This window comes from Lynx rufus, unplaced genomic scaffold, assembly GCF_022079265.1.
Source record: "Lynx rufus isolate CCGP_SWC_20201006 ecotype Redwood Valley unplaced genomic scaffold, mLynRuf1.p SCAF_32, whole genome shotgun sequence".
Taxonomy (NCBI): Eukaryota; Metazoa; Chordata; class Mammalia; order Carnivora; family Felidae; genus Lynx; species Lynx rufus.
In genome coordinates, this window is record NW_025814848.1 from 3,810,865 (window position 1) to 3,832,942 (window position 22,078).

A 22,078-nucleotide genomic window follows, 5' to 3' on the forward strand; every position below is an offset into this window, starting at 1 on the left:
TTTTGTTGACAAGTTTCTTCAGGTGGTTGGAGAGAAACAATGTTCGTGAGTTTACTCTTGCAGTCATCTTTTCTTTCTTTTCTTTTTATTTTGTTTTACATTTACTTATTTTTGGGACACAGAGAGAGACAGAACATGAATGGGGAGGGGCAGAGAGAGAGGGAGACACAGAATCCGAAGCGGGCTCCAGGCTCCAAGCTGTCAGCGCAGAGCCCGACGTGGGGCTCGAACCCACGAACCGTGAGATCATGACCTGAGCCGAAGTCGGACGCCCAACCGACTGAGCCACCCAGGCGCCCCTGCAGTGATCTTTTCATAAGGGCTAATGTGTTAGTAAATATCTGAAGAAAGTTGAAGAGCCTGGAAAGGAAACTAGGGTCAAAAACTCCCCGAACTATGATTGAACGGTACACAGACTCTGATTTTTTCAGTGTACATCCTGTGCAACCACGAGCAGCAGACCAGCTTACAGCTACTCGTGTGTGAGTTAACGTTCAAGTGCCCGGGGGAGCTGTGGCTGTGGACGCTTGGTGCAGGGTGGACGCATAGCCTAGAACACGAGAGGGTTAAGGAGGTGGCTTCTGTGGGAGTGTGGGTGGCAGCCCAGAGTGGGGTGTGAGGGCCAAGGCAAGTGGAGACGGTAGCTTCTCGGGACAGCGGCAGTGGTGATGGGAGCCTGGTTGGCTAGAGGGAGGGTTGATCCGAGAGATAAATATCGTGAGGATTGTGGAAGCCACGTTTCTCGTGGTCAGGGAAGGGAATTACGAAGATGGAGAGAGAGAAGACTAGAATAAATCATCGGGTGCTGAATTAAAATTGGGGGTATTCGTGGGGAGTCCTGGTTTCAGCCCATGTGGGCAGATACGCGTACAGGGGCACGTGTGTGCTCTAGCAGGTGAGTGTGTGTGTGTAAACGTAAGTGTATCCCCCAGCTTTTCCACCCAGAGGGCCTGGGAGCAGACACCCCACAGCAACGCACCCGCTAGAGCTCACGTATTAGTTTCTATATACCGTTCCCCGCAGAAAGGAGCCAGACTTGGAGAAATGGCAGATTCCGGGGCGGGGGCTGGAGAAGAACGGGACGGGCTGGACGCAGGATGTAGGAGGTCCCAGCCTGAAGGGGCTCCCACTGGTCGGCTCTGGAGTGACATTCCGGCAAGATAAAGAATGATGTTAACGTTAGTGGAGCAACAGCGGGTTATTCAACAAATAGAGTAGGAATCCATGAGTCTGTTCTGACATCGACGGATGGGGAAAAGAGGAAGCTTTCAGCAGGAGGCCAGTCTCTTGACGTCGAGGGGCTGGGGGAATGGACAGTCGCCCCTGGACGGTCGTGATGAGTAACGCGAGAGATACCCGGGAGTGAGGGCGCTGGCGGGGGGCGGGGACATGTGCAGAGCCTCACCAGCTGCTCCTCTTATGATGGGTATTCATTCCAAGGTGGAAGAGAATGATTTGCCAGAGGTGAAGTCTGGTAGGGCCACCTCCGTCACGGGGTCACTGTCAACACAGGCCCGGGGACACGTCCCGGCCGGGCACCAGCCGGCAGGACCCGGGGATAAGCGCACAGCGTCACCTCTGTGATATCTCCGCCAGAAGTGGGTATCCCGCGTCGAGGCTTAAGGACAAACCCAAACTGAGGAACATTCTGCAGTCATCAGGAGTCAAGGTCTTGAGAACAGCAACAGACTGGTCTCGATTCTGAAGGAGACCTTGAGAACGGGACAGGCCCCGGGACTGTAGACGGGCCGTTTTGCTCCGAATGGCTTTAATGGGACAAGTGGTGACCCCTGAAGGCAGCTGGCGACGGGTCTGTGCTGACGGTGAAGGTTTATCGGCTCTTGCGTCCGTGTCGTCACGGGATCCTTACCGCTACTCCGTAACATGGCGAACCGCAGCCTGGCCACAGATAGTTTCTTCTACGTTTGTTTGCTGCCCACTTAGAGCCGGGAAACGCGGGATGATGCGAAAAATGGAAGGTCCAGAGGAAGTGACTTAATGGAGACCTCGTAAGACACCAGAGAAGCATGTTCAGCGGTCGGATGGTACAGACCGTGGAGTCAGCGTTTCAGTTTTGTCATGGTGACCCTTTTCCCGTCAGACACTTGGGAGCTCACTCTATTTCGGAATTCCCTTTGCACTTATTTTCACGAACGAACCTTCCGTTTTATCTGACCATGTGTTGGTTCCGAAGCACGAACATAAACAGGGAGCATCACTGGAAAGCCGAACGCCCGAATGTGACCGATGTTTAGAAATTTAATCTTGGGAGAGATGTAAGGCAGCGCGTGGGACTCTATGATCATGTTCAGAATTTGACTATGACCTCACGTCGGCCCCTCTTCTTGGGAGCCGTGGGACGGCCAGGGGGGCCGAGGAAACGTTGAGCCGTTTTGTTCAAATCCTGGAAGCTCTGCCTTTAGGTAATAATCATGTCAACCCAGTACGCAACAACGGGTGCCAGCAATGTTTCTAAATAATGAGATCTCACTATGCACTAAGGGAAGTCATTACCACGAGGGTTAGAATGAACAGCCTTCATTACTTACACTCGTACGGAGTCTCAAACTCCCCGCGTGCACTAGCACACTCCCTGGTCGTGTTACTCGTGGTTATTAGTGGTTCTTCTTTAAAAAGAATCGAGTCCTGCGACGTTGTTCCGTTTGGCAGTAGGAGGCAGATTGGGCCCATTTTACTCTTTCAGAATAAACGAGTTTTGTGACTGGCACTGGTTTCCTCCTCAAACGTTAAGGAAGTCTCCTGCCTACCCTGCCAGAGCCCCGTTTGGTGTTCTCGCAATCGTGTCTTTCAACAAGACAAAACGTTTAACTGTGATATCTTTTGCATGTTTTGAAAAACAATGTATGTGTTAAAACAATCAAAACAAGGCACCTGGGGGGCTCAGTCGGTTGAGCGTCCGACTTCGGCTCAGGTCGTGATCTCGCGGTCCGTGGGTTCGAACCCCGCGTCGGGCTCGGTGCTGACGGCTCGGAGCCTGGAGCCTGCTTCGGATTCTGTGGCTCCCTCTCTGTCCCTCTGTCTCTCTCTGAAAATAAAAAAGTAAATAAAACATTAAAAAAATTAAAAAAAACCAATAAAGGCATACATTTATCTCAGGGCAATGTTTACAAGTTTTATGAGTTCTTTGGCATTTGCTGGAAACGGGCCTTGGGTTCGAGCTGGGACTCGCTCTGTGTGTTTCCGTGGGCTCAGGTGACTCAATTATTCCGGGTGGTGAAAAGTCGGGCCAGCCAGCTCAGTGGAGAAGAACTCACTCGGAAGGTGACTTACCTTCCGACTTCCTGCTTATTGGTAGCACGTGGGAAGCTCTGTGTGCGACCTGGGTCATCGCGGGACACCTATAGGGGACTCTCAGGGCCACCACACCCTGGTCCCGCCGCCTGCTTTCCCAATGGTCCCAGGGTTCTGACACTGCTCTCGGCCCCTGGCCACACAATTGCCCTTTCGGTGCCTAATTCCGAAGACCTTCTCTTTTCCTTATTCCCGTGCCTGTGACGCTCCTCTAATGTCTGGCCAGTGTCCGGGGCCGGGTGTTCCCTCCAGTTTAGGGTTAGTGGAGTGCTGGCTACATCACAGGCGAGGCCAGGGCAAGCTAAAATCAAAGGTTAGAAATCTCCGTGCCCCCAGATTCTTGTTATTTTAACAGGGTAATGTCTCCCAAACCCCAGCCCAGGTTGGTCTCTGGGCCTACATTTGATGTCTAAGAGCACCCATTATTAGCAAGCTTTCGGTATCAGTACGGGCAGGTAACCCCAAGACCGCTCATACTATTTATTGCACTCGCTAAGAACGCAGAAACGATTTCAGTTAGCTTTCGCTTAAGTAGCACTTTTACATGCCTGCAAAATATCTACCGCGTAAACGGCCCGATGCAGCGATCGTTATTATCGAGGACGTTCCTGTACGACACGTGGGCTTGCCTGCTAAATACCAGAACACGAGAGTGTATTAGATGCAGCGTCGGAGACAAAACTGTGGGTTGGCTAAACCCTGTGTCTGAAGCTAGATGGTGATTGTTATTTTTTTGGGGGGGGGTGTTATTTATCTTTGGGCCGTCACCGGGATATCCTGGTTGGAGGGGTCTGTCCATGGGCCATCACTGGAGTATCGTGGGTGACGTGGGTAGAAGGTAGCGTAATACTTCTGTTGCACACTGTCACCAACTGGCACTCTCTCTGTCTTACTCAGCTGGCTAAACCACGGCCCGGCTTGAATTAACCTCTCCTCCTACTCAGCTCTTACACCCACATAACTGATACGTCTACAAAAAGACAGCAAACAACGATGGTGGCTGGCCTCACTGTGGATTCATGGTTGCTCGCCGACTCTTGTCTGGCGGCTAGAGAATTCTCTATCTTTCCCCCCGTGGCTGCCTCATTCTGCTTTCTCTCTGGTCAAAGCTCTGACACCTCTCTTTCCATCGTTCCTCTCAGGGCATGGCCCGGTTTCCTGTCTCACTGAGAACTCAGGACCAATCGGAAAGGAACCTGCAGAAGCATGACCACCCCCACCTGCTCCCGGCCTCGGTGCCCACGGGTGCTGCCTCCGTGCAGGGTGGGGAGGGAGGGCCGCCCCGCTCCTCGCCCGCCCCGGGCCTCCCGGCCCTCTCTCCCAGACACCTCCGTCTCCTCGGTGATGGAGAGTGAGCACGTCTCCCTCTCTTGCATCGTCAACGTTTTCTTCTTTACTGGGCCATTCCCACCAATGTGCAAACCTCTCCCTTATTTCTTGCATCTGAACCAAATATTTTTGACTCTAGTATCATATCTAGCTACTGCCTATTTCTCTTTCCCTCATGCAAACTCCCTGAGATAAACGTCTGTATTCTCTATTTTTAACTCTCTTCCAGTCAGATTTTTTTCCCCTACACCACTCGACAGAACCCACGTTGAGGTTGCAGGGATTTGCATGTTGCTAAATGGTCTGGTGGTCAATTTTTTCAGTTTTGTGTTGCTTGATTTGCCGGCAGCATTGACATGGTTGACTATTCTCCCCTTCTGGAGACACATTTGCACTTGGCCTCCAATTCTCAGACCCCGGGCGTCTTCTCTCGTCCATCTACACCCACTCCCTTGGTGACCTCATAAGCCCATGAGCCCAGACAGTCCACGTCCGGCCCCGTGCTCTCTGGACTCCATAAACATGTATGTGCTAAATATCGCCGCTGGGATGGTCCACTTGTTCTCTGACGGGAAGGCAGAGGTGAAGTCATCACCGTGGACGGCACGGCCCCACGACCTGGCTCCTGTCACCTCTTTGACTTCAACTCCGGTCGGCCTCCCCTGGCCCACCCCACCCACACTGGCTTCGAGCATGTCAGGGACACGTGTGCTGCAGGGATGCGGTCTTTGCTGTTCCTTCATCCTGGAATGTTCCTTCCCCAGGCGAACGAACGTATGACTCACCCCCCCCCCTTCCTCAGGGCTCCCCTTAAGTCCTGCCTTGTCAGTGAAACTTTCCCTGGTTATTCTACTTGAAATGGCCTCGACAGTCCCTGTCTGACCCCCCTGCTTGATTTTTCTCCCTGGAGCTTACCACCATCCACCATACTGTATATCTTTTTATTTAGTTTATTGTCCAGCTCCCGTGACTCCCACGGGCTCAAGGATTTTGTCTGTTTTATTCACTGCTGTAAGTAACCCTTTTGCCTAGAAAAGTGCCAGACGCGTAGCAGGTGCTCAGTAAGTGTTTCTTTCAGCAAATATGGTGTAAGGAGACTCGGAAGACCTGGGGCTTGCTTTTTGAGGCCACTCACTATTCCTGATTTACAGACTCGGGCAAATCACTTAACGTTAACCTGGAATGTTAACATAAATTAACATCTACGTGCTAATTTCTTTCCATCTGTAGAACATTTCTTTTTTTTTGTCTTTTGCTTTTATTTATTTACTTCGAGAGAGACAGAGACAGTGCAAGTGAGGGAGGGGCAGAGGGCGGGGGGTAGGGATCCCAAGCGGGCTTTACGTTGACGGCATAGAGTTGGACGCGGGGCTCGAACTCATGAAACCACGAGATCATGACCTGAGCCCAAACCAAGAGTCAGACGCTTAACCCACTGAGCTACCCAGGCCCCCCCCCCATCTGTAAAACATTTCTATTCGTAAAACACTTTACGGAAGCTGTTTGTCAGGATGAAACGAAATGATAAACATGAAAAATACCTTCTAATTTGTGTCTACACAAGTGTTAATTGACATTAACAATACTACCGATTGTCCTCTGAAAAAGAAAGGAAGCAGACGAACCAGGGGTGTGTATTATCACTTTTGCCCAACAGAGTCCTGTGTTTTATATTAATGGTCGAGCTGGGACCTTTCCTGGGGCCTCTATAGCTTGAATAAGCCCATTTTAGATAGGTAGAGATGGTAACTCAGATTGCCCCTTAAATTACAGGGCTGTCCCCAAACTGAATTTTGACAGTTGCTCTGGGGATATGAAAACTCGGGTTTCTGCTCTCCTTAAATAGGTCAAGTTGTGATATAATGGCCACATGCTGCAGAAAACAGCTAGGAAAACAACAGGGGGGGATTTCTCCTTTGCAACTGGGTGATGTCTTCTTTCTGAGGTGATCACTGGCTGGTAATGTTTGCGACACACTGATCTCTATTCGTTGTATTTTTACCTGCAAAAGCATCACTCATATTTTCTTTCAGGCTTTTTGTTCTTTTCAGAACAGGAACGTGGGTAGTTGATTATAAAGTTCATTAGGTATTGTGTGGAGCTTTTCAGAGAACTTTAGAATTATTCTCATTAGTTTGGAATTTCCAAGAAGAATGAAAAGATATTCCACAGACTAATAATTCTGAAACAAAAAGAATGTGTATCTAAAATTGAGATTATCAAGTGACCTACTTGCATAAACTCGTCTTCCTTCCTCCACGTTATTTGTTACTTCTGTGTGATCTGAAGTATGTTCTGGAAGAAGAGAATTTGTGGTGAGGCAGTTCACCACACCGCCCAGCGTGTGGGCCAAGAATGAGAGAGCCGTCGCTCGGGAAGGTCGCCCGGCAGTGAGCGCGAGGACACCCAGGGCGCAGGGGTCCTTGGGCGGGACAGCATCCACACGGTCTTACGTGGCAAGAAGGCCAGGGTGTTTACGCCGGTGAAGACAACCCTGAAGATTTAAGAAATCTGAGATCGAAGGGGAAAAGGCAGTGGCCGCTTCTTTGTGGAACAAAGAGCTCCTTCTCCCACTGGTAAGTTTCTGGTTTGTTTTGGAATTTAGAAAATGTCGTACCTGTGTTGTCTTAATAACTGTTTAATGCCTTGAAGGTGAAAAAAAAAAAAGTTGCAAAGTTGATATCCTCAAGTTCCGATGACGGTCCTGGGAGGCGGGTGTGATTCGGGACTCGGACAAAGTCACCCGGTCAGTGTGGGGCAGTGGAGGGATTTGGGTCCAGATTTGTCCGACGCCAGCGTCGGTGCTCTTTCTGTCTCACAGAGACGTCAGACACGGCCTTCAGCTGCCTGTGACCTGATGCCCGGGGGCTTGCCCACTGAGAGGCCCGTAGCATTGGCCAGGAGCCTAGGAAAGTAGTAGCAATCGTGGGCATGAGCCATCACTGTAAGGGAGAGAGGCACACTCTACAAACCCAAGCCCCACACAGTGTCCCTGACTTGCCGTGCACGCCGTGGGCTGTGTTACGACACGGGGTGCTGCTGTGTGTCCGCATGGATGGAGTACAGAGGAGGGGAGAGGCTGTGTGAGGGAGGGAGTGACAAGGACGGCTGGAGAAAGGGGTGGGGGAGGCAGGAGGAGAGAGAGGGGTGCTGGCCAGCAGGGGTGATGGCAGGAGGAGGGGTGGGGGGGCAGGAGGAGAGAGAGGGGTGCTGGCCAGCAGGGGTGACGGCAGGAGGAGGGGTGGGGGAGCCTGGAGGGAGCTCGGCTGGGGGCGCTGGGCCACCGGTGAACACGCGTTCGTATGGGCACGTCCTCCTGGGTGCGGCCCAAGAGGCTTCCCCATGGTCTAATTCATGGGAAGATATTCTTGTGATAACATCACTTCCAGGCGAAAGTGACAAATGGGTGACAAATGGTTTCACCGTGTTGTGGGTTACGGTATTGATGCCATTAAAAAAATACCGTTGCTGCATTTACACAACGATGCTGGGGACATCTGCCTGGTTCTTGCCTTGAGTTTGCTCGTATTAAATGTCTCAGACCTTCTGAGCCGTCCCTTACCTGGAGGTCTCTCATCTAATAATATCAGGTCCCTAAGGCAGACTCAGAAAGAGGAAATGAAGCCGCAGAGAGAGGCTGCGCCACCAAAATAAGTCCCGCTGAGCCCGGACCTCAACCTTGTGAGTTTTTTCCCAGGGGAGACCCTCAGGTGCACACTCAGATGCGCCGACTCTCATTTTAGGCGCAGTTCTGCTAAGTGAGGCTGTTTGGCTTCCCGAAGTGGAAAGGTCAAGTGCCTGAGTCAGACCCTGAGAGCCGCAGGCCGACGGCAGCCGTCAAGGGCCTGGGGGGGGGGGGGGAGGGGAGGGGACGGATCCCGAAGGACAGCCAGGACGGCGCCACGCACGTCGCCGGGGGTCGCGTGGGGCCGACTGATGGGCGGGGCCCCGGGAGGCGAACAGCCGGTGCCCGGCAGTGGGCGCGACGCGGCAGAAGCGCAGGCTCCCCGCGCTGGGGACCGCGGGGACACCGGGGCGGGGCTGGCCGGCGGCCCGTTCGAGCCGGCGCGTTCGCGTTCGACGACCAGGTCTCGGCTTTCGGTGCAAAGTTGCCCACGATCGCCCTTCGTCGGAGTCACGTGGAACCGCCGGGCGCCGCCGAGTCGCGGAGGGAGGGAGGCTCGGTGCTCAGGTCCGTGGTCACGGCTCGGAGGACATAATGGCCACACACAGGGCTTAAAATCCGAGAAGGGTTCCGTGGCAGAGAGGCCTGTTTCGGAAACACAGACATTCCTTCTTGCCTTTTCAAAACTTGTTTCGTTTTGGAGGAAGAACGAGGGAGCGGGTGTGTCGAAAACAGCACCGAACAAAGAACACAGGTGCGAGAGACGGGCGGCCGGGGAGGAAGGGCGAGAAGTCGGAGGAGAGGGGCAGAGGCTGCAAAGGGGGGAAACCGAGGCAGGGCCGGCGGCCTCCCTGGCGGAGGGTCCCCGCCCACGCGGGGGTGTGGGGGTCCCAGAAGCGGGGGCTCTGCGCCTCCCCGCTCAGCGCCCTTCTCCCGCGATCGGCGTCCTTCCAGGTGGGGAGCACTCTGGGCTCCTCCCAGCCCCGGGCACACCCTCCTCCTCGCGGTACCGCGGCTGAAGTCCTGGGGGCCAGGACACCATGAGCTTCCTGAATGCAAACTCGGAGCACTTAGCGGAGGCCGTGTGGACCCTTCCTGCTCAAGCGTGGTGTTAGGATTGGGGGATCGCAGGCCCCACCCGGCCTGCGGGGGTGGGGGCTCCTCATGGAGCCTCAGCCGTAGGGACGGGCCAGGGTCTAGGGACGGGTCAGTGTAGGGACAGGTCACTGTAGGGACAGGCCAGTGTAGGGACAGGTCAGTGTAGGGACAGGTCAGTGTAGGGACGGGTCAGTGTAGGGACGGGTCAGTGTAGGGACAGGCCAGTGTAGGCACAGGTCACTGTAGGGACAGGCCAGTGTAGGGACGGGTCAGTGTAGGGATGGGTCAGTGTAGGGACAGGTCAGTGTAGGGACAGGTCAGTGTAGGGACGGGTCAGTGTAGGGACGGGCCAGTGTAGGGACGGGCCAGGGTCTAGGGACGGGTCAGTGTAGGGACAGGTCACTGTAGGGACAGGTCAGTGTAGGGACAGGTCAGTGTAGGGACGGGTCAGTGTAGGGACGGGCCAGTGTAGGGATGGGCCAGGGTCTAGGGACGGGTCAGTGTAGGGACAGGTCAGTGTAGGGACAGGTCACTGTAGGGACAGGTCAGTGTAGGGACGGGTCAGTGTAGGGACGGGCCAGTGTAGGGACAGGCCAATGTAGGGACGGGTCAGTGTAGGGACAGGTCAGTGTAGGGACAGGTCACTGTAGGGACAGGTCAGTGTAGGGACGGGTCAGTGTAGGGATGGGCCAGTGTAGGGATGGGCCAGGGTCTAGGGACGGGTCAGTGTAGGGACAGGTCAGTGTAGGGACAGGTCACTGTAGGGACAGGTCAGTGTAGGGACGGGTCAGTGTAGGGACGGGTCACTGTAAGGACAGGCCAGTGTAGGGACGGGTCACTGCAGGGACAGGCCAGTGTAGGGACGGGTCAGTGTAGGGACGGGTCAGTGTAGGGACAGGCCAGTGTAAGGACGTGACAGTGTAGGGATGGGCCAGTGTAGGGATGGGCCAGGGTTAGGGACAGGCCAGTGTAGGCACAGGTCACTGTAGGGACAGGCCAGTGTAGGGACGGGTCAGTGTAGGGACGGGTCAGTGTAGGGACAGGTCACTGTAGGGACGGGTCAGTGTAGGGACGGGTCAGTGTAGGGACGGGTTACTGTAGGGACAGGTCAGTGTAGGGACGGGTCAGTGTAGGGACAGGTCACTGTAGGGACAGGTCAGTGTAGGGACGGGTCAGTGTAGGGACGGGCCAGTGTAGGGACAGGTCACTGTAGGGACAGGTCAGTGTAGGGACGGGTCAGTGTAGGGACGGGTCAGTGTAGGGACGGGCCAGTGTAGGGACGGGCCAGGGTCTAGGGACGGGTCAGTGTAGGGACAGGTCAGTGTAGGGACAGGTCACTGTAGGGACAGGTCAGTGTAGGGACGGGTCAGTGTAGGGATGGGTCAGTGTAGGGACGGGTCAGTGTAGGGACAGGCCAGTGTAAGGACGAGTCAGTGTAGGGATGGGCCAGTGTAGGGATGGGCCAGGGTTAGGGACAGGCCAGTGTAGGCACAGGTCACTGTAGGGACAGGCCAGTGTAGGGACAGGTCACTGTAGGGACAGGCCAATGTAGGGACGGGTCACTGTAGGGACAGGTCAGTGTAGGGACAGGTCACTGTAGGGACAGGTCAGTGTAGGGACGGGTCACTGTAAGGACAGGCCAGTGTAGGGACGGGTCAGTGTAGGGATGGGCCAGTGTAGGGATGGGCCAGGGTTAGGGACAGGCCAGTGTAGGCACAGGTCACTGTAGGGACAGGCCAGTGTATGGACGGGTCAGTGTAGGGACGGGTCAGTGTAGGGACAGGTCACTGTAGGGACAGGTCAGTGTAGGGACGGGTCAGTGTAGGGACGGGTCACTGTAGGGACAGGTCAGTGTAGGGACGGGTCAGTGTAGGGACAGGTCACTGTAGGGACAGGTCAGTGTAGGGACGGGTCAGTGTAGGGACAGGCCAGTGTAAGGACGAGTCAGTGTAGGGATGGGCCAGTGTAGGGATGGGCCAGGGTTAGGGACAGGCCAGTGTAGGCACAGGTCACTGTAGGGACAGGCCAATGTAGGGATGGGTCACTGTAGGGACAGGCCAGTGTAGGGACGGGTCACTGTTGGGACAGGCCAGCGTAGGGACGGGTCAGTGTACTGATGGGCCGGGGTTAGGAGGCCGCCGGGGCTGCTGGCCTTGGTCTCCCTGTAAACTTGCTGCAGGGATGAGCAACCCCCCTTCTCTGGTCCAAACCATGGAAACAGCTGCCTGCTGTGACTCCCGGAGGGGTTTGGGGTGTGTGTGTGTGTGTGTGTGTGTGGTGTATGTGGTGTATTTGAGGTGTGAGGCATGTGCGTGTGGGCGTGGGGTGTGGGCGTGCAGGGGTCTGAGCTGCGGCGTCTCTGAGGTGTGGGGGGGTGGGAGCAATCTGTGACCGTCTATGCCCGCGTCCCCTTTCTCATGTCTGTAGCACCTTTATAAATCAGCCTGGCCTTTGCCATCAGAATGAAAATGCATCTGGTCCCGAATCTGGGTCACCGGGGAACGCAATGAATCGGCGGAGGCCTCCGGCCCTTTGCTCGACACCTCTCCCCTGCCATGCAGAGCGAGCCCCATGGGGAACTGAGGCGACGATGTCTTTACGGGCTCAAGGAAGGAGACTTGAGCCTTTCTTGTGGCTTTATCTGACATCAAAGTCATGTGACGTGTGGCTTCCAGATTTCTCTCTGGCAGATAAACAGATATTTGAGCACAACACCGTCCCCCGTCTTGTGCGTACAATTAAATGAAAATACGATGGGACAAGTCCGTGTCCTTTGCTCTCTTGGTCAGTTTGAGCTTTCTCGGGGTCTGTAGGGTCAGCTGGACTGAGCCGGGGAGTTCCTCCCACAAGCGCTTCTGAAACCGCGGTTGGCACAGGGGCACGGGGGTCTCTTGTCTCCAGCCTCGCGTGGGCCAGGGGGTCCGAGCCCGGCCCGGAGTCCTCTGGGCTCCCGATCTGGCGGAAAGGTGCCGAGCACACCCTCCCGTCGTCCTCGCTCTATCTTGTGGCGAAACTAGTCATGCCCGCCTGGAGGCATTTTGTGCTAGTTTTCAGTAAGTCTGAGACAGACCCGTCCCGTTGGAAGTCCGTTTTAGGGCTACTTAGAGCTGTTTTCTTCATCGCGATCATGTCGTCCAGTAGAGGAGGGCATGTTCCTTGGCTGCCCGGACCGAGCCGGGGCTGGTGCCCAGCAATCCGACATTTCCTGGATCTGCCTTGAAGCAAACTAGCCTGCTCACGGTTCTGGAAACTGACAAAAAATGGCACTTACAGGAACACCCAGACAGCGCAGATGGTCGGGAAACATCTAGAAGGCGCAAATTTTCCAGCAGTGGTACCTGTCATAGTCGTTGCCGTCCCCATCTCCCTGTTCTTAGAAATTGTTTCATTGTGTGAACGGCGTATCTCGTTGTTGACCGTGTGTCTGAGAGACACGGAAAGAAAGGGACACTTCTTATATTAACCCCCCAAGCCCTCACCACTGTCGCTGTAATGTTTCCCATCCCACGCTCCATTCTGCTCAGAGTTTTCTCATCCTTTCTCACTTTGACTTATAACAACTCATAATTTTTCACACTTACGGTGTCTAGAATGTTGTGGTCAGAGTTAGAACTTTATTTATTTATTTTTGAGAGAGGGAGAGGGGGAGAGAGGAGAGGGAGAGAGAAAGAGGAAGAGAACCCTAAGCAGGTTCCACGCTCAGCACAGAGCCCGACGTGGGGCTGGATCCCACGACCCTGGGATCATGACCTGAGCCGAAATCGAGAGTCAGAGACTCCACCGACCGAGGCACCCAGGCGCCCCAGAGTTAGAGCTTTAAACGTGGGACCTCGAGCAAAATTTTGTAGAGGTGGCTATCGGCGTGAGGCCAACCCCACGCCTTGAAAACCTCGCCGTCGTGCTGTGTCTCTGGAAGACGGGGGGAGCCCGCACCTGTCTCGCTCCCGCAGGAGCACTTTCCTACGCTGCCTTGCTCGCGTCCCTCGTTCTCCTGGACTCCCCAGCTATCCCAGACCCTCTCGCGGGGCCCCAGACTGCCTCTTCCACACGCTGCCCTCCCAGCCTTTCCCTGCTCCCACGACCGCCTAGCTCCTTAGCTTCAGGTCAGACTAACCTCCGTTCCCCGGGTACGTGAGGCCACAGACCCGCCGTGTCCAGTCTCCTGACTCGGCTGCACAGCACATCTGGGGAGGGGAGGGAACGGCTCCAGGACCGGTGAGCCAGTCCCCCCCCCCACCCCGCCAGTTCCTCCTGTCTCCCAGCTGAAGCATCTCCGTGTCTTTTGGCCCAAGTTTTCCTCTGGTACAACGGAGAAGGAGGCCAGCAGGCGCTTGTCCCGGGGGGGAGGCAGCCACCTTCCCCGTGGCCCCCCGGCCCCGGGCCGACCAGCCTCCCTCCTCCCCTCGTCCGTCCTGGTTTCAGGCCCAGTCATGCTCTGCCACGAGGCAGCCGGCTGTCCTAACTGTGGGAGGGTGGACGGGCTCCGTCACCCCAGTCCCCGGGGCCGTGACTTCCGTCACACGCAGAGTGACCGGCCCAGGACCGTCCTGGTCTCAGCCCTGAGGTTGCCGCATCCCGCGAGGCCCTCCCGTCGCTGGCGAACCCGGCTGGTCGGCCCTGATCCCGGCAGCCCCACGAGGGGAACGAGGAGGCCAATGCTGGCGTGAAGGGCTGACCCCTGTCGCTGTGGGCTCGGGGGTCCCGTCCAGGTTTCTCAGGGGCCAGGGTCTCCTCTGCACTCGTGGGCTGTGCCCGGGGGCTAAGCAGAAACAACCCGAGTCAGAGAGCCAGAGGGGGCGGTGTCCGTGCCTGGGTGAGGGTCCCGGGGGTCCGGTGTGGGGTCAGAGGCACTGAGTCTTGGAAACTGTGCTCATGTTTGCTGCTCTCCGTCGCCCCATTCCGTGGCCTCCAGTCTCACTGCTGATCTCTCGGCAACACATTTCCTACAGCTGTGGCCTCGGTTTCCTCAGTGTCGTCTCCTTTAAACCCTCGCAACCAGCCCTCACCTGGACATTTCCACTGAGAGTCTGTCCTCAGGGAGCACGGTGAACCCTAGCGACCGCACACGAAGGTCGCGTTTGAGTCTTCCCTCCCTCTGCACCCGCCTTCAGGCCCTGTCCTGCCCTGTCTGCCTCAGTAACGCCGTGGCAACTCTTGTGTGGCGTGCCCTTCCGGCCACTTCTTTTCCGTTTCCCTCACTTCAGTTTGTCCTTCTGCTCCTAAGCATAAGCGCAGGCTCCGAGAGCTTCCGTCCACACCTCTGAGCTCAACCACACCCTCTCCCCACAGAGCTCTTTCTGCACCTCCGCTATAGCTGCTCATTTAGGACCCAACACCACCATCACCATCACCAGCATCCCCACCATCATCATCACCATCATCCCCAGCCCCATCATTCCCATCATGACCACCGTCATCCCCACCATCATCATCACCGTCATCCCCAGCCCCATCATTCCCATCATGACCACCGTCATCCCCACCATCATCACCACCGTCATCCCCAGCCCCATCATTCCCATCATGACCACCGTCACCTCCATCACCATCATCACCGTCATCCCCAGCCCCATCATTCCCATCGTGACCACCGTCATCCCCACCATCATCACCACCGTCATCCCCAGCCCCATCATTCCCATCATGACCACCGTCACCTCCATCACCATCATCACCGTCATCCCCAGCCCCATCATTCCCATCGTGACCACCGTCATCCCCACCATCATCATCACCATCATCCCCAGCCCCATCATTCCCATCATGACCACCGTCATCCCCACCATCATCACCACCGTCATCCCCAGCCCCATCATTCCCATCGTGACCACCGTCACCTCCATCACCATCATCACCGTCATCCCCAGCCCCATCATTCCCATCGTGACCACCGTCATCCCCACCATCATCACCACCGTCATCCCCAGCCCCATCATTCCCATCATGACCACCGTCACCTCCATCACCATCATCACCGTCATCCCCAGCCCCATCATTCCCATCGTGACCACCGTCATCCCGACCATCATCATCACCGTCCTCCCCAGCCCCATCATTCCCATCGTGACCACCGTCATCCCCACCATCATCATCACCATCATCCCCAGCCCCATCATTCCCATCATGACCACCGTCATCCCCACCATCATCACCACCGTCATCCCCAGCCCCATCATTCCCATCATGACCACCGTCACCTCCATCACCATCATCACCGTCATCCCCAGCCCCATCATTCCCATCGTGACCACCGTCATCCCCACCATCATCACCACCATCATCCCCAGCCCCATCATTCCCATCATGACCACCGTCACCTCCATCACCATCATCACCGTCATCCCCAGCCCCATCATTCCCATCGTGACCACCGTCATCCCGACCATCATCATCACCGTCATCCCCAGCCCCATCATTCCCATCGTGACCACCGTCATCCCCACCATCATCACCACCGTCATCCCCAGCCCCATCATTCCCATCGTGACCACCGTCATCCCCACCATCATCACAACCGTCATCCCCAGCCCCATCATTCCCATCATGACCACCGTCATCCCCACCATCATCATCACCGTCATCCCCAGCCCCATCATTCCCATCATGACCACCGTCATCGCCACCATCATCATCATCAATTTTTGTGGGCCAAACACTGTGCGTGATAAGCACTTTATGAATCTTCACATGAATCCTTTATAAATCTCTAACCTTTATCTTATCAAGGAGGAGACAGACCCCCAGATTAACTTGACAAACAACCAGTCTGCGGCTGAGATGGATCTAAGTCTTGTCAAGAATCTCCAGTGACACAAGCCTCCATTTCCTCACAACCCGTGTGCCTTACATTCAACTCGTTTCCTTCCCCCTCAGATCAGTGTCTGTGATTTCTCCTCATAGGAACACGTTAGAAACTTAGAAATAACTTCCCCGGGCTCATCTCTCTACCCCGTTGAGATGAAAACTTTGGCATCATTTCTCTTGCTTCTTACTAACTTTTCAAAACATCTCCCAGACATGCCTGAACTTTGGGATCAGATGGCATGATGTTGAGCCTCCTCAAGTTCTGAAGCGTATGAATTTGAGGAAGTTGCTTTATTTCTCTGAGTTTCACTTGGACAACGCCAGCACGGTGTTGTGTGAGGATTAATGAAACAGAATAAGGGCAGCGCCAACGTATGCACCCACAGTGCCAGGTGCCAGTCCTTGGACAGCTTGTCCCTAGTCCGCCGGCTCCCCCCTCTCTGCATCACGATTCCGGTGTCTCTTCCTCTGCGGTGGGTTCCGTGACCTGTCACCGCACGACTCACCAGACTCGCCTGCTGCTGGTCTCCTGTTCTGGCCCCTGTTTGTGCTTCCCTCTCGGGCGCTGCTTGCCCCCCTGCCCCTTCCTACCTGGCTGGGTCCCCCTCGCGCTTCCTGGCCGAGCACCGTCCTTCTTCCCCAAGGCCCCTGGGACCATTGCAGCGGCCAGAGCGTGCACCCCCTCCTCCTCTCCACTCCCCCCTTCTCGACGCGTCTCCTCGGTGATGAGTCACATTCAGCCCTGCCGCACGGCACAGCGCCGTGCGAGGTTCTTAAAAGCAGGAACTAGACTGCGCCAGACATCTGTGTTCATGGGACCACGCACGCGGTAGGTCATCTGGAATGTGAGCTTATAGCAGGCAAATTAGGTCGGTGTGGAGTGCCTTTTACAAGTGCAGTTTTCAGGCCAGAGAGTTTAGGGCGTAGAGTAACCGTGTCGAAACTCGGCAGGTGCAAAGCCATAGCAGGCAGTGGACCCGAAGGGTGTACATCTTGACGTCTTTGCAAATCCTAAAGTTTGAGATGTTGGCAAAGCCGGTAAGTCCCCTACGAAATGCACTTTTATCCTAACTGGGGGATTTGCTGACATAACTCGATGAATAGCATTTTCTTATTTGTATACGGAAGAAAAGGGATAGACCCAAACGGTGTGGCACAGGTCTAAACCGCTGCTGGATTCGATACCCTATCACCGACGTACCTGCTCCTGCCTTTCCCGGAATACCGCCATTTTCCATTTCTCATTCCTTCCCTCGTCCTGCCCCCACTTCCGGCACCTGTGCCAACTGCTGCCTTTCTTGGGGAGGATGTGTTTTGTTCCTTCCTTCCTTCCCTCCTCCCTCCCTCCCTCCCTCCCTCCTCCCTCCCTCCCTCCCTTCCTTCCCATATAATTTATTGTCAAATTGGCTTCCGTACCACACCCAGCGCTCATCCCAACAGGTGCCCTCCTCAGTGCCCCTCACCCACTTTCCCCTCCCCCCCACCCCCACCCCCCCTCAGTTTATTCTCAGTTGTTAAGAGTCTCTTATGGTTTGCCTCCCTCCCTCTCTGTGGCTTTTCTCCCCCCCTTCCCCTCCCCTCTGGTCTTCTGTTAAGTTTCTCGCGATCCACAGAGGAGTGAAAACATATGGTATCTGTTTTTCTCTGCCTCACTTACTTCACTCAGCCTAACACCCTCCAGTTCCATCCACATTGCTGCAAATGGCAGGATTTCCTCATTTTTAATGCCTCTTGATGATTTCACGAGAGGTGTAGAATGCACGATGAACGGTAGAGAGCATTCCGGTTACCTATCTGCTGGCAAACCACGGCCAGCCGTGGCTCACAACAGTGACTTGTTATTAACTCTTGTGGCTCCGGGGGCTGACTTGGCTCAGCTGAGCGGCTCTGGTGCACGTGCAGTCAGAGGGCGGCAGGTACCTGAGTCCTGCGAAGGCTCCGGGGGGCTGGCTGGTGTCGGGGACCCCAGCCGAGCTCCCCGCCAGGCTGCTTCCGGCCCCTCCTCGCACGGTCTCAGCCGGGGTCCCAGAGGAGGCCTGCACCCCGGCCGTGGGGGGCCTGCCTTTCTGTGACTCGGCCTCCGAAATCCCCGATCACTACCCACGCTGGATGCTAGCGGTCAGGCCGCTGGCCAAGTGCAATGCAGGTTCAAGAAGACGGAAATTAGATTGTACCTTTGGACGCACGAGCGGCACTCCCAGTTGGGGAGGAAAGGAAGTGAAAGTGGCCTCTTCCAGGGCCATCCCAGGGAGGAGCACAGCACCGACCCACAGGTGCCCGGGTCGGCGGGGTCTCACCATGCCAGCACCCCGCCGCCCCAAACAAGACCCGGATGTGCTCCCCACAAACGCTGCAGATGACTCCGCTGTGACCCGCACCCTGGGCCGCGGGGACTGCTCAGTAGGAGTTGAGTCAGCGAGGGCCACGGGCCTTCCCAGCGGTTGAAGGGGCATCGACTTTTCCGGCCACGCGCCCACCAGCAGACGTCGGTCACCTGAGTGTCAAACACCTTCTGACACTAACCTCCAAGCTGAAAGCCCGTCAGACCCTCTGTCATCCTCTAAGGAAACAGTACAAACTGTGAGGAAGGCGACTGGACTGAGAAACGTTCTCTGCACGACTGTGGCTTGAAATCGTTGACATTTTGACGATTCTATACGTTTTATGATTTAAGAAGCAGTTTCTTCATGATTATCGACATTTGCCGAGTCCCTGGTTTCCCTTTGAACTTCTTCTTCCTTAAGGGAGCCAGAGTGGGTTCTCGGCCGTGGCTGCCCGGCCAGGGCCTCACTTTGGTGCTGTAGTCGAGGGTCCGGGGAGGCCCTCTCAGGCCCCAGGGCTGCCGGCCGGCAGTTAGTGTGGAGCAAACAGCCTCACCTCGGAGTCTAAAGCGATTCCTACGGCTGCGATGTTCATTCACCAAACCACACCCGGAATTTGTCCCGAACGGACTTCTCACATTCACCGTCAAACTTCCCGGACTGGAGCGTCGTATATAGAAAATGCATCCCTGCAGGCCGCATTTCTTGCTTTCACGCAGCTCGCCGTGTCGGTGCGGGTGAGCGGCCCGATTTAAGTTTGGGGGAGATCACGTAAGGCTGAGACCTCACAGGGTTTTCGACCCGGGCAGGCTCTGGAGAGATCAAGGCAGAGTGGGCCGAGCCTCCTAAGGAAGACCTGTGCTATGGATTTGCTTTGAAATACAGAAGGACTGTGGAAGCACAGGACACAGCAGGCACGTGTGGGACACTGGCCCCAGGGTAGCGGCCTCAGCCGTGGGGCCGTGGAATGGAAGGGCGCCAGGCCCGCGGCTGACTCTGCCCATCCGTGTCTCCCTGGGGGCGGGAGAGGAGCGCGAGGGGAGGGGGTCGAGCCTGGGGAGGCTTTGTGCCACCTCTGCCTCCTCGCGTTCCACTTCTGAAGGGTGGCCCGCGAGTCGGCCACAGGTGTCCCTGCCCCCCAGGTAGGGCGCTGTGACTGAGCCCCTGCTCTGTGGCTGCTTCCCTGTGTGACCGCACTGTTCAGCTTTTCTCCACTTGCTACTTTGCTGGACTTGGGGTCCTAGCACAATCAGATTTCCCTTTCTTTCTTTCTTTCTTTCTTTCTTTCTTTCTTTCTTTCTTTCTGTTTATTTTAATTATTTTGAGAGAGGAACCACAAGCAGGGGAGGGGCAGAGAGGGAGGGAGACACAGAATCGGAAGCGGGCTCCAGGCTCCGAGCTGTCCGCACAGAGCCCGACTCAGGGCTCGAACTCACAGACTGTGATATCGTGACCTGAGCCGAAGTCAGACGCTCAACCAACTGAGCCACCCAGGCGCCCTTACATTTATTTATTTTTGAGAGACAGAGACAGCGTGAGCAGGGGAGGGGCAGAGAGAGAGGGAGACACAGAATCCCAAGCAGGCTCCAGGCTCTGAGCTGTCCACACAGAGCCCCACGCGGGGCTCGAACCACGAACCGCGAGGTGGTGACCTGACCTGAGATCAAGAGCCGGACGCCTTCCCGACTGAGCCCCCAACGCCCCTCCTTTTAGATGCGGACCAGCTCCAGGCTGTAATCGCGGTGGAAGGGCTGACCTTCCCATCTGCCTGTCACACACGGCCATTGCAGGGGAGGTTAGCAGAGACAGAGAGCAGGACACACGGGGACCCGGTTCCCCAGGTGGCCTGGGGCCCCCAGCAGGCGGCCCTTCCAGCAGCTTCCACCTCCGGCAAGGGGCAGGAGCGCGAAGGGCGGAGGGATGGGCAGGAGGAAGAGCGGGGAGGCGGTCCCTTTTCTCTCCACCCAGCCCCGGCCTGTCACAGGGACAGAGGGAAGTCACTTGGAGGCGGGCCTCTCAAACAGCAGGGGACAGGGCACCTGCGTCAGTGGGAATCTTAAGCTCTGCCACAGACACCACCTCGGGACTCAGGGAGGAGAGATCCTTATTCAAAAGGACTATTGTAAGGCAGGGCCAACGGGTCCCTGCGACATAAGGTCTGTGAGTGGCTCGGAATGAACCAGAAAACGTTCTTGTTCTGCAGGGTGAGGGGAAGGAGGAGAAGAAGCAGGCGGTGTGGGGGGGAAGCTGGACACAGGGAAGGGCCGGTCCTGCCAGGACGAGCGACCGCCGTGGCCAGCCGGGTCCCGGGAGGAGCGCCGAGGGGACAGAGTGCAGGGGTGTGCGGGAGGCCTGAAGCCTGACTGACAGGCGTGGACACCGCGCAGGGTGAGCACGGGGCGGTCGGGGGCGCCCGGCGAGCTCAGGGAGGGGAGGACCGACAGCGCCGGCCGGTCTGGCCTCGGGCCACGTTGGTCTCTGGGTCCCGTCGCTCTAAGGCCTTTGGTACTTGCTGGGCCTCGACTTGCAGCAACACACGCTACGAAGACCTGGATTATGGTTCCAGAATTCTTTCTCCATTTCTTTTTCTTTTTGCTGTTTTTAAGCTGCTCGCACCTAAACATGAGCCCCCCGGGCGAGTCCTGGGTTACTACGTCGAACCGCAGGGCGCTCCCGCCTGTCACCTGCCGTCTCGCAAAGGGCCCAGGCCCAGGGCTTAAGGACTCGCGTGTTGGACCCAGACTCGCCGAGAGCCCCGTCCGCCTCGGCACCGTTCCAACTGCTCCACGGGGACGGCCGCCGATGCGTCTGGGGACACGCCGAGGCCGCTACCTGACTGGGGACGGGACCGGGGTGTGGAGAGGGCCAGTGGTCTACCTGTGGGGGCACAGGTTTGGGGGGAAGGCGGGCACAGGGGCTCCAGGGGCCGCCTCACGGAACACAGTCTCAGGCGCCCTTTCCCAAACATTTCTACGGCCCCCCGGGCAGGTTGCAAAGCGCCCTGGCTCACAGGAAGTAAACGGGCGCAGGAGGGGGAAGGCGCGAGGGCAAACCACAAGCGGCCACACGTGGAAAAGCAGCTCAAAGGCACCCTGAGGAGCACCCAGCTCGGCTCCGCGGCTGGCGTGAGCCTGCTCCCGGGGTCATGTGATCGCTCGATCACCTACGGGACGTACACGGTTAACCTTCTGCATTTGGGCACATAGGCGTCACTCTTCAGTAGGAAGTGGTCGCAGTTCAGCAACTCGCTCTCGGCCACTTTTGGTCTCTCCCTGCTTTTTTTCTGCACGACCAGTAGAAACTGCATCGGGTCAACAGCATCCCAGTGCTGACGCGAAGCATCCCCGGGGGCCTCGGGCAGGACGGTTCCCGTCGGATCCCAGCGCTTCTCAGGTGAGCCCGGCCGAGCCCCTCCCTTCTTTGAAAAGCATCTTCACGTCCCTGACGCCCCCGCCTGATGGGTGCCACACGTGGAACGGTGGCCCTCCGGGGATTTCCAGAAGGCTGGCGTGGTGACTGCGCCACTGGAAAAAGCTCAGTCTGGCCTTCGCCAAGACGCTGTCCTTCTGGGTTGAGGAACAGGGCCGGG

The 22,078-nt window shown here is 56.5% G+C and overlaps 1 protein-coding gene across 3 annotated transcripts in view; it reads left to right on the forward strand.

The window, feature by feature from the left end:
* Window positions 1-6,923: 6,923 nt before the first annotated feature.
* CCR6 (C-C motif chemokine receptor 6) overlaps window positions 6,924-22,078 on the forward strand; it is a 30,810-nt gene continuing 15,655 nt past the window's right edge. For 2 of the 3 annotated variants that reach the window (XM_047093164.1, XM_047093166.1), the window contains exon 1: window positions 6,924-7,217. The gene's annotated coding sequence lies outside the window, so the exon portion shown is untranslated. Of the gene's footprint in view, window positions 7,218-21,478; window positions 21,883-22,078 lie in introns of those variants that run through there. The other variant, XM_047093165.1, reaches the window with a different exon arrangement.